Genomic DNA, 12,743 nt, shown 5'->3' with positions numbered 1-12,743 from the left:
CTCGTTTTTAGATATAAAAGCTACTGGCGCGGTTTTTTTCAGAACCGCAGCATGAGGAGAGGGCCGAGGAAGAGCCTAGAGCGAGCACCTCGGCAACCTCGGCCGAGCCGGTACCGCTGCAGCCCGAATTTGATGACGACGAGGCGTCGACTATTCTCAACCCCTCCTTGATGTTTAGCGATCGGTCTGATATACTGGGTAAGCATAGCCGTACAGCGATAATAAAATAAAAATAAACAGCGTTAATAAACAGAAATTATGAAATAATCCAAACAGCTGTGTACCGGCACACCAGAGCTAACGATGACGACGGAGCGATAGCGGGTCCATCGCATCACCACCATCGTCAGCAGGAAGATGATGACCTCGTACAACCCGAGAATCAGCTGGGGGTGTACCCGCTGGGCATTCAACAGGCGGAGGAGGAGGAGGAGGAGGGGGAGGAGCATCTAAACGAGGAGCGATTAGAAGCTAGACGCTTCGGCCTATGGTTTCAAGAGCTGATGGAGTGTGATTCAGGTAAAGAAATAATAATGTCTTCTCTCTCTTTCTCCCTCACTCGCGCGCTTTCTCTCTTTATCTCTAGCCCTTGCGGTAAATGCAGGATATGTTTAAAAGGCTTTATTATATTTAACACAGGGTACTCGTCAGCTGACTCGTCAGCTGTCTCGTTATTGGCGTACCGCGATTAGTACGAGGTACACTAAAGCTACAATATGCCTTTTTATCAGCTGTCTCTACCCTATAACTCACGCTTTTGTTTGATTACAGATATACAAACGGGCGGGGGGAGAACGCGCAATACACAGGGGTGCGAGGCTTTCGGGGATGTGCAACCCCCGGGAGGGCGGATCATCATTGCGCACGATACAGCTCGTTATTTCAAACGTTTTCGACTACGTGGTCGGGAGATAACACTGCGTATCCGCCAGCCTCAAGCTGGCGCAAACGTGACAGCATGGCTTGAAGGAGCATTCCGCGATCTTCTGACGCATCTCACGAGTCACTGTGAGGGTGGTGACTACGCGGGGATCTCGTTCTCCGCGAGCAGCTTAACACACGGCCCCGTCTGGCTTTCATTCCGTCCTGTCCGCGCCTATACATTTGTAGATATCTGGCAATTAATAACAAGCATAGCTCAAAGTGCAGCGTCTCTGGATATTGATGATTCTTTCCAAATAAAAGTATGTATCGTTAAAGGCGTGGAGGGTAGGGGGCGAAAACGTTTGACACACGAGGGCGTTGCTAAAAAATCAATTTTAACGATTCGAAATACCGACAATCTGTGTCTACCGCGCTCGTTAGTAACAGCACGCGCGTACGCGGAAAGGGGTGAGATACGCTCAGGGGCTCTGCATTCTAGATGGCAGCGTATACGACAGATTAACGGGTCGCTTCAAAAAGAGGCGGCGCTTGAGCTCACGAGAAGCGCAAATGTTGTTATACAGCCCGCTGGCTGCGGTATGCGCGAAATTGCTGTGTACCAGAATTATTTGGCTCGCGAGGGGTTAGCTATCGTGGTTTTCGAGTTTTTGACTTTGGGGCGACGCGAAAGACCGGTGTTTGACGGTACACAGACGGTTATGGATACAGTAGGCTCAGTCCGGCACACGTTATACATTCTGTATTATGAGCGGTCGCATCATTTCCAGCCTATCTTGAATCTGCGTGGTGCTGTAGGCAGCTTAAACTTCTGCGCAATCTGTAACGCCCGTTCTCGTCGGGATCATAGATGTTTAAAAAAGAAATGCCCTCGCTGCCTTCAAGCACCGCCCTGCGCTCTGGGAGCAGCTGCCGCGATCAGATGCGAGACATGTAACCGCGATTTTTTTGGGGAACAATGTTTAGAAAATCACAGGGCTGTTACCATCCGTCGTAAACACAGGGTAAACACTGTTTGCGAGTCTCTTCAGCGGTGCCGTAACTGCTTTCGCGCAATAAGATCTTTAGAGAAAAAGACGCATGTGTGCGGGGAGGGTTTCTGTAAAACGTGTAAATCGCGGCACCCCTATAATCGCCTGTGCTATATGAGGCCTATTCGCGTCGATGAGAGACCGAAAGAGAACATATTCATATTCTATGATTTTGAAACGCAGCAGTGTACCCCTGTAAAAGGTGATCCTACAACGCGCGTTCACGAACCGAATCTTTGCGTAGCTCAACGTGTCTGCACCAAGTGCTGCGATAATGTTTCTATAGACGAGCCGTGCGAGCATTGCGGGGATCACGAGTTTATATTTAGGACGAATCCTGTGTGTCAACTTGTGGAGTTAGCCATACAGAGTATGCCGAACTTCTCTCACGTATTTTTAATAGCCCATAACGCCGGTGGTTTCGATGCCCAGTTTATCCTGCGCTACCTCATCGAGGAGAAAAAAACGCAGCTCCCATCTTTAATAATGAACGGTACTAAAATCATCACAATGTGCGTTAGCAAACTCGTGTTTCTCGACAGCTTGAACTACTTTCACATGCCTCTGAGTGCACTGCCTAAATCTTTCGGTCTAAAAACTGCTCTCGCCAAAGGATCTTTTCCGCATCTGTTCAATAGGCCCGAGAATCAAAATTATATTGGGCCGATGCCGCCTGCAGCCGATTACTCTCCCGACACTATGCGCCCGGAGGAACGCGAGCGTTTTTTTGCATGGTATAACGAGTTAAAGAATGCCTCTTATGTATTTAACTTTTCAAACGAGCTCATAACCTATTGTAAAAACGACGTTACGATATTGAGACAGGCCTGTGTGGTTTTCCGGAAAATGTTCAAGGACAGCGGACGCGTTTGCCCGTTTAGCGAAAACACAACAATCGCGTCCGCCTGCTTTCAAATCTTTCGAAAAAATTTTTTAAAACCTAACACGATCGGCATTATACCTACGGGCGGTTACAGATGGGCTCACAATCAGTCAAAAAAAGCGGTCTCTTGGCTCGTGTGGATGGAGCATTCTTTAAATCGTCGTATCATTCACGCAGGACGCTCGCGCGAGTTTAAATTGCCTCAAAATTTATTAGTAGACGGCTACTACGAAACACCTGATTCAGCCCACGTGTTACAGTTTCACGGTTGCTATTGGCACGGGTGTTTGAGCTGTTTCACTGTAAACAGAGACCGTGTACAAGGCGACGGTGATACACTGAACGAGCGTCTCGAGAGAACAAACGCTATAGCGCAGAGAATCCGCTCAAGCGGCTACACGTTAACCGAGATTTGGGAGTGCGCGTATGACCGGATGATAAAAACAGATTTAGAGATGAGCGCTTTTGTGAGTGATCACCCTCTGGTTCGAGCGGAGCCTCTCAATCCGCGCGATGCTTTTTTCGGTGGTCGCACGGAAAACATGGTCACTCTGTACGACGTGAAAGACGGGGAGCAGATACGATATGTTGACGTTTGCTCTTTGTACCCATACATCTGCAAGTACGGCAAATATCCGGTGGGCCATCCAACGGTATACGTCGGCGACGAGTGCAGGGAGCTGACAGGTCCCGAAAATAATATCAGTCTTTCCCGCGTCGAGGGCCTTGTTAAATGTACAGTGCTTCCACCGCAAAATCTTTATCATCCGGTGCTGCCGGTGCGAATGCATCAGCGCCTGTTATTCGGGTTATGTCGTAGCTGCTGCGAAACAATGAACCAGGACGCGTGTCCTCATGAAGACCCCGCGGAGCGTGTGTTTAGCGGTACTTGGGTAGTGGATGAATTGCGAAAAGCTATTGCGTGCGGGTATAAAATATTAACCGTGAGCGAGATTTGGCAGTATAATATAACGCAGTACAACCGCGATACACAAAAGGGGGGCCTTTTCACCGGGTACATAAACACTTTTCTTAAAATCAAACAAGAGGCTAGCGGTTGGCCCGAGGGTTATGCAGATGACGAGGCTGCCCAAGAGCGTTATATAACTGCTTTTAAGACAGCCGAAGGGGTTCAGCTGGAGCGGGGTGCGGTAGCGAAAAACCCGGGGCTGCGCTCGGTAGCCAAGCTTTGTCTTAACTCCTTTTGGGGTAAATTTGGACAACGCGAAAATTTACCGCAAACAGAAATAGTATCGACACGCGAAAAACTTATGGAGCTGCTAAATAGCCCCGAGCACGAGATCATTGGTATGCTACCTGTTAACAACCAGGTGCTGTATGTTAATTATACGAAAACCAGTGATGCTGTAATACCGTCTAATATAGCAAATACTGTCATAGCTGCATACACCACAGCCCAAGCCCGTTTAAAACTTTACACCTATCTCGAACCGCTGGGTAAGCGTGCTCTGTACTGCGACACCGATTCCGTTATTTATGTCACGAGAAAAGAGCCTGGAGAGTATGAACCGCCAACGGGTCAATTGCTAGGGGATTTAACCGACGAGCTAAGCTCCTACGGCGAGGGCAGTTACATTAAGTCTTTCATCTCAGGCGGCCCTAAATTTTATTCTTTCATAGTTAATACGCCGAGCGGCGCGGAAAGCGAGGTTTGCAAGGTTAAAGGCATAACGCTGAATTACGCAAACAGTTCGCTGATAAATTACGAATCAATACGGTCATTTATAACAGGTGAGAGAGAGAATCCTGTTGTACTACAGTTTGATTCAATACGTCGTACACCATTCCACCAGGTTGTCACACGACCCGAAAAGAAATCGTGCATGCCTCTGAGTGTCAAGCGAAGACGTGATGGCGAATACGGTTCGCTCCCTTACGGTTACAAATAGCCGTTTATAAAAACTCTCGCTTTAAACATTGTTAAGCAGTATTGTAAAATACCTATGTTATTACTGTAAAATATTTATACTGTTACAGGAAAATAAAAGCTCTATACATGTTTCAACTGCTCGAATTCTTTATATTATACCGCCCCGCAGGAAACGTGGTCATTCGTGCAGATGGATGTACGGTGGAAGCATCCCTGGACCTCAATGATCTGTGGTCCCACAGGCTGCGGTAAAACGTACTTTGTAAAAAAGTTTTTAAAGTTTATATCACGGATGAACAGTGAGCCATTCGAGAGAGTCATTTTCTATTACTCCGAGTGGCAGTCAGCGTACACGGAGTATGGTGAATCAATAGAGTTCCATGAGGGTCTACCTCAGAGTGGTGATTATGCTAACGACCCTCGCGCAAAACTTCTCATAATCGATGATTTGATGCGTGAGGCGTCTAACAACAATGTTGTGGACCTTTTCACCAAAGGCAGTCATCATAAAAATCTGAGCGTTATTTTTATTACCCAGAACTTATTCCATCAAGGACACGGTCAGCGAGATATCTCGCTGAATGCCAACTATATAGTGATTTTCAAAAATCCTCGTGATCGTGCTCAAATTCAGCATCTCGCGCGACAGGTGTATCCTGAAAACCCGCGTTTCCTACAGGAGGCGTACCACGACGCAACATCCAAGCCGCACGGTTATTTGCTACTCGATCTGAAACAATCGACGCCTGACAACTGTAGATTCCGTACCTGTATTTTTCCCGACGACCCCCATCATTTTGTCTACGTGCCGCGGAAAAAGTTTAAAAGCGGATGCAATGCTGGTGAATTACCAGTTCAGCGCATGTAATGGCGCCCAAAGGGTTATCGTACTGTGATAAATGCATGATCGTTTTGAGCGCACTTCAGCGAGCTAACAAGATAACGCAAAGACCCAGCACCTGCACAAACACCTCCCACCCTTATTATTGTATTGGTCTATGCGTGTGGTATATTCTTAAAGGCACTGCTACCCCCCATCCCTATAGGTCAAAAAAATCGGCTAAAAGGGGCGATACGTCGAGAGGTTAGACAGTTTGACATGCGTAATGGAGCGAAACGGTGCACCACTCTGCAAAAAGCACGTGACGATACTACGGGCTCTTCAGTATCTCAATAAAGAGCAACGCGAGGCTGTCCTGCGTAAAGCGGATCCGAGCATCATCCGCTGTATCTGCGAGTGTGCCTTGAACGTTCTTTGCGGTAACGTTCCTTTGAAGGCTGATCAGCGAAAAAAGCTACGACGACACGCCCCCGCTCTCCGTCGTTTAGCCGCGAAAAAAGGTTGTTGGAAGAGTAAAAAACGCTTTGTTATCCAGAGCGGCGGGTTTCTACCGCTCCTACTAGCACCGATACTAGGCACTGTTCTATCGAGCTTGATTGGTGGACGGGGATGATGGAGCACGCGAGAAAAATGGTTCTTATCCCTGAGGAGCATGCGACACAGCTGGGCATGCAAAATCAGAGACAGCCAACGGCCGGCTGGAACGCCTCGGCACAACCACCACAATCTACTGATACCGTATTATCCAGACTGGACGCGGAGATGAATGAAATTTTGAACTCTAACGCCTACAAGAATGAGAGGGAAAAATGGACAGCGTACCTGGTTGTGCTACAGCGTTATCTCCATTTTTCTGATGACGAGAGAGCTCGACAGCACAGCGATCTTATGAAGAACGACCATACAACGGCGTCTAATTATGATAAAAGTGAAAAAGGAGAAACGCGTAACGGTATGAACGACTCCGTCATAATTGAAAGCATACCAGCCAAATATCGCACTAAAGCGAAGTTACTGCTCCGTCGTTTACATGACGCGCCACGCAGCAATTTTTCTTGGGATTCCGGAGGAGTCGTATCGATTGAGGGTAGCCCGATTCAGGGCTCGAATATCGTTGATCTTGTGAACGACGCCATGAGAGCTAGAAAAATATCTAAACCGGCGGGGCGTGGTGCTTTCGCTAAATTTCTGAGAGCAATACAGACACCGCGGGAGTTCATCGGTAATGACGCCTTGTGGCAGGAGACAAGGGCCAATTCAACGCTACGACCGTCGCAGCTCGAGGAGAGCAGCAACAGCAGTACAAACAGCGACAGTACAGGTGCGACGAGTCAGTCACCGTTCTTCAGTGGCCGTGATAGCAAATCAGATAACGCAGGGCAGAGCGGCAACGGCTATCCTAATAAACATCATAAGAAAAGACATGTAATCTGGGCTAACCTCACATTATAAATATGAAAACGCTGGAAAAAGTGTATTTTAATCCATCCCATGAAGCATCGTTTTCAGGTGCTACTAAACTGCTACGTCTGGCACGTCAGAAAAAAGTATCCAGAACGAAGACGCTGCAGTGGCTTGAGGGGCAGGATGCTTACACGAAACACAGACCAGTGCGACAGCACTTCCCGCGACGTTTTTATAACGTACGGAACATTGATGACTTTTGGGAAGCTGATCTGGTAGATCTTCGCTCAATTAAAGATTATAACGATGGTTATGTTTATCTACTTGTCGTGATAGACACTCTTAGTAAATACGCATGGGTTCAGCCTCTACGCGACAAATCTGCCACATCCGTGGCTAAAGCGTTTAACCTCGTCTTGTCTAAGAAAAATAGCAACGGTCGATCACCCGTTTATCTGCAGACGGATAGGGGTAAAGAATTCGTCGGTGCTGCGTTTCAGGCTTTCTTAAAGAAAAAAGGCATACAGTTTCGCATTGCGAGAAACCCCGATATCAAAGCGGCTATTGTCGAGAGATTCAATAGAACGCTGAAGGAGAGAATGTGGCGCTATTTCACGTATTCCCGGCAAAAACGCTACCTCGACGTTCTACAGAGCATTGTTTCAGCATACAACAACTCTACGCATAGCGCTATAAAAATGACGCCCGGCTCTGTGACGCTTGCTACAGCCGCTAGGGCTCGGGATAACTTGATACAGCGATACAAAAGGCCAGAGCGTTGTCTCCCTAAATATAAGGTGGGTGACATTGTGCGTATCAGTAGCGCGAAGGCGGCCTTTGCAAAAGGTTACGAAGGTGGTTGGAGCAGCGAGTTATTCAAGATTCACCGTGTGTCGTCCGGTATTTGTCCTGTGGTATACTTCCTGCACGATCTCCACGACGAGGATATTGACGGTGTATTTTATGAACCCGAGCTATCGAGAGTGCAAACAAAGCAGGTTAAACAGAGGGCGTTAAAATGAAAGACGAGTTTTACATGGTTTTACCTAGCAATAGTAGTATGGATTATTATCCCGATAATGTAACAACACGGTATACCACACATCTACCGCAGCGTATGTCTCTTCACGGTAGCTGGGCTGTTTCATTAGCCGAGATCCATATACCCGCAACCATTTTACACGTGCCTACCGATGGCAGGCGAAACTTCCTGAATATGATAACGGAGCAGGCGGCTGGTATCTCAATGAGGTACGTACCTACCGAGGGTAGGCGAAACATCCTGAGTGTGACAACGAGGCAACCGGCTGGTACCCTGGTGAAGTACGTACCTATCAAGAGCGAGTTGGAGGCCGGTGCTTCAAAGGCGTCTGCTTTTAAGGAAGATAACGCCTGTGTGCCGCCCGGCGTATACCATAGCATAGGGACATTGCTCGAGGCTATTAACGAAATACCTTATGTCACGGGCCATTTGAAATTCAAGCACGCCCGCAACGGGTATGTGACGGTGAAGCGTGTCTGCGAATCCTGTAAGAGCCTGGAGCACACCTTTTTTTTCTCCGACGTACTGAGCAAGGTTTTAGGGTTCGCCGAAACAGGAGGCGTAGTAGTGCCCCGTGAAGGATACACTGCTCAGAGGCCTGCCAATTTAGCCAACGGAGCGCCCAACATGATGTACGTTTATACCGATATCTGTGAGCCCTATATTACCGGCGATGTTCGCACACCATTGCTGCGCGTTGTACCTGTTGCTATCGCCGATGCCCATAATTACGGGTCTGTGAGGATAAGAAGCTTCTCACCACCGCGTTATATTCCCTTACTACATACTAGTTTTCAAACAATAACCATTGATATAAGGGATGAGTTTGGCGAACCAATACCATTCGAGCACGGGACACTGACGGTGACGCTACAGTTCAAGCGTATAGATTGACCTGGGTGTATCTACAATGGATTACTATGATGAGTACTTCGGCGTGCAGACGGGGAGTGGGGGTCGAACAGGCTATGGTGGTATCAGCCACGTGTATATCGGCTCACCAAACCAGCGAGGTCATGGCATTGGAAGTTTTTTAGGGGGTCTCTTTCGACGTATCATACCTCTCTTGAAACAGGGGGCTCGGACTGTTGGTAAAGAGGCGCTTCGCTCGGGGGTTAACATGGCCTCTGATGTCGTTAACTCCGGCATACAACCGAGAGAAGCGTTTCAAACGCGCCTGCGTGAATCAGGCCAAAACCTGAGGCGTAAAGCTGAGGAAAAAATTACATCGCTCATGAAGGGCTCCGGCTATAAAGGCAGCAAGATTAATAAACTGATGCATTCTGCTGCGGGGAGCGTATCACGACGCAGCTCTGTGAAAAGAAAGGCAGTGAAATCGCGAAAACGTTCAAGCGGCGGTGGCGCGAGAACGAGGTGTGTTAAGAAGAGGAAGAAGGCTGTGAGAGGTAGAAAATCATCGGCTAAACCGCGCGTCACGAGACGTAACAAGAAGCCAAGAACGGTGACGGATATTTTTGCTTAAACAGCGCTCTGAAAAATGGCGTTCCTACACGCGCACTCGTGCGAGTGTCTTAAGTCGGAGCTTGAATTATTTTCATTACCGCCAACCCAGACAACGATCGAGGGGACACACTCTGTATACTACAAACCAATCTCATCGTTGACGGATGATTCACCGATAGAATTTGTCGTCCCAGGCCAGGGGGATGAGTACATTGATCTCGCGCATACAATGCTAAGTATACGCGTTAAGATAGATGCTCCAGATTATAAAAAGACAGGGGGGCTAGAGGGCGTATCACCCGATGTAGGACCTGTCAATAATCTCCTACACTCAATGTTCAGTCAGATCGATGTATTTTTGAATCAAAAACTTGTGTCTCTTCCTAACAACGCTTATGCTTATAGAGCTTATATTGAAACTCTATTGAACTACGCATACGCCGCGAAGACATCGCATCTTACAAGTGCTTTATGGTATAGTGATACAGAGGGAGCAATGGATGATAAGGGTGATGGTAACAAAGGACTTGTAGAGAGACGGGATGCATTAGGTAAGGATAGAACGATCGATCTTCTTGGGCATTTGCATTGCGATATCTTCAATCAGGAAAGGTTTTTACTGAACGGTGTTGAGATGCGTTTGCGCCTTGTGCAGAACAATAGCGCTTTCTGTCTCATGACTGATTTGAAAAACTGTAAAATCCGCATTACAGAAGCATCGCTAATCGTGCGACGCGTTAAGATAGCCCCTGGTATACTCCTGTCTCATGCGAGAGCTCTGTCTAAATCTACAGCAAAATATCCGCTGACACGCGTCGAGGTTAAAGCTATATCAATGCATGCCGGAATACATGGCGATACTCTTGATAACGTCATACTGGGCCAGCTACCAAAACGTATAATAATTGGATTTGTCGATAATAAGGCTTTCAACGGTGATTACGGAAAAAATCCGTTCAATTTTCACCACTACTCGATCAATTATCTTTCTTTATATGTAGACGGCCAGCAGATACCATCAAAACCTCTGCAGACAGACTTCACAGATAGTAATATGTATGTGGATGCATATCATACGTTATTTTCTGGCTCGGGTATTCACTTTCTCAACGATGGTAATTGTATCTCGCGTTTGAGCTACCCATACGGTCATTGTCTTTTCGCGTTTGATCTGACACCCGATCTCTCTGCTAATAGCAGCACCCACTGGAACCTGGTGAGGCATGGCAGCGTGCGGATAGAAGTACGCTTCGCAGGGTCTTTACCTACAACGATTAACTGTATTGTGTACGCTGAATATGATAATGTGCTTGAGATTGACTCATCTAGACAGGTCATCGTAGATTTCAGCGGTTGATGAGCGAGAGAGAAGCACCCTCAGTTTTCACTGAGCATTCAAAGAGCGACGGTCAAATAAAAAGACGGCATCATGTATATTGTTATTGATGTGCAGGGCGTGAGAGGTAGAGATAACCAGTTTATACCTAAAGAAGTAGCCGTCGTATCGGTAAAAACTGAAGACTATGGCCACTGGATTGTAAAGCCGCCCTATACGGGCGATAACTTGCCAGCCTTTGTAAAGCGTCAAAATATGTGGCTATGTGATAATGTTCATGGTATAGAATGGTCTAAAGGTGATACATCGCTACAAACGCTGGAGACAAATCTGAAAAGGATTGCGGGCCATGCGACACGGATTTTCACGCGTGGCTCTGACAAATCATCGTATCTGGCGCAGCTCACGGGCTATTTTATTATAAATTTAGAAGATGATGAAGAGGCTCCTTCATTACGTCAGCTACCTCGAAGCGACGCATGCTGTATACACCACTGCGTCGCAGATCGCAGACAGGCCTACAGATGCGCCCTGAACAACGCTATGAGAATCAAGGCCTGGCTCTGTCAAAGTGAGAGGATTACCTCCTTATGGGAGTATAGGACTACCACGTCGTGGAGCATTGGTATGTCCGAGACCAGGACCGAAGAGGAAAAAGAACCCTCGAATCATGAACAGTCTTCAGATCTTACAATCTCTCGAAAACATAAAGGAGCATGCTATAGGCGTCTACCCAGCCGATCGTATCCCGAGGGTGTGGACGAAACCGACGGCATTCGTGGTTAACACCGATGGATACAAACGCCCGGGAGCCCACTGGGTCGCCATGTACGTCGATCGAAATGGACACGGGTGGTTCTTCGACAGTTACGGGCTACCACCAATCATCCCACAGCATCTCGCGCGTCTCCGAAGAAACTGTCGACTCTTCCGCTGCAACACGGTTCAGCTCCAAGGCCCTAACTCGCAGTGCTGTGGACAGTATTGTGTTATGTTTCTTCATTATATGGCTACTGGTCTCGGTATTCAGCGATTTAGAGATGTTTTTTCGCATGATCTGCAGCGAAACGATAAAATAGTTCATGAGTATTATAATGCGTATAGCAGCAAGGGTGGTAAATCTAAGGGTATGGTTTCCGATACAGATGACTGTATCGGCAGGGGGCATAGGATTAAGCATTTACATTGTATACAACACTGCTGCTCTCGTTCTCGGTAATTACATGATAATAAAATTTTAACAAGAATCACACGAGCTGTTTTAAAATCCTGTGTCTGTCTCCTATCCCGTTTCTTTCGGCGAAAATTGTACGAGTGGTGACGCGGGTCGGATGTCAGATTTCGCTGACGATCAGCACTGTTGTCTCTAATGCAGCTGCAGAGCGTTCAACGCTCATCGTCAGTCGACGCTCAAGGCTTGAGACTTTACGTCGTTCGGGCGGTATCATGAACATCGTCGTTGATATACAAGGCCTGAAGGATAAATATAATAACTTCGTGCCTAAAGAAATAGCCGTGGTCTCTGTGAAAACATCTTACCTGGCACACTGGGTCATATCACCGCCTCACTCTTATAGCGCGCTGCCTCCTAGTGTGAAACGACAAAACACGTGGTTAAAGTGCAATCATCACGGTATAGACTGGTCCGAGGGTGAAACACCTTTACGTGCGGTCGAAGCGGCTTTAAAGCAAATCGCGGTACAATCCGATCGCCTGTTTACAAGAGGATCTGATGCAGCCGCATATTTGACACAGCTAACAGACTGCTTCGTTATAAATCTAGAGGAGAACGAAGAACCACCGTCTCGTAACCTCCCTGAGAGCAGCACTTTTTGCGTATTTCACGGCTTACTGCACAAAAATACCTCGTTCAAGTGTGCTCTCAACGGCGCTGTGAGATTGAAAAAATGGCTTTCTCATAACGATCGCTCCATCGCCTTGTGGGAGTACAGAACCACCACATCCTGGA

General features: G+C 47.4%; 1 protein-coding gene and 1 long non-coding RNA gene across 6 annotated transcripts in view; one reads left to right on the top strand and one right to left on the bottom strand.

Annotated features, from left to right (window-relative positions):
- LOC122406617 (solute carrier family 23 member 2) overlaps positions 1 to 12,743 on the bottom strand; it is a 1,354,473-nt gene that overhangs the window by 906,106 nt on the left and 435,624 nt on the right. The gene's annotated exons all lie outside the window — the stretch shown is intronic.
- LOC122406627 (uncharacterized) lies at positions 445 to 2,042 on the top strand. Its single transcript, XR_006260025.1, has 3 exons — positions 445 to 519; positions 640 to 698; positions 772 to 2,042. It is a non-coding gene; the product is annotated as an uncharacterized lncRNA (long non-coding RNA).

The sequence above is a fragment of the Venturia canescens genome, chromosome 2 (genome assembly GCF_019457755.1).
Source record: "Venturia canescens isolate UGA chromosome 2, ASM1945775v1, whole genome shotgun sequence".
Lineage (NCBI taxonomy): Eukaryota > Metazoa > Arthropoda > Insecta > Hymenoptera > Ichneumonidae > Venturia > Venturia canescens.
The sequence above is the reverse complement of the archived record's forward strand: the minus strand, read 5'-3'. Positions and strand labels throughout refer to the sequence as shown.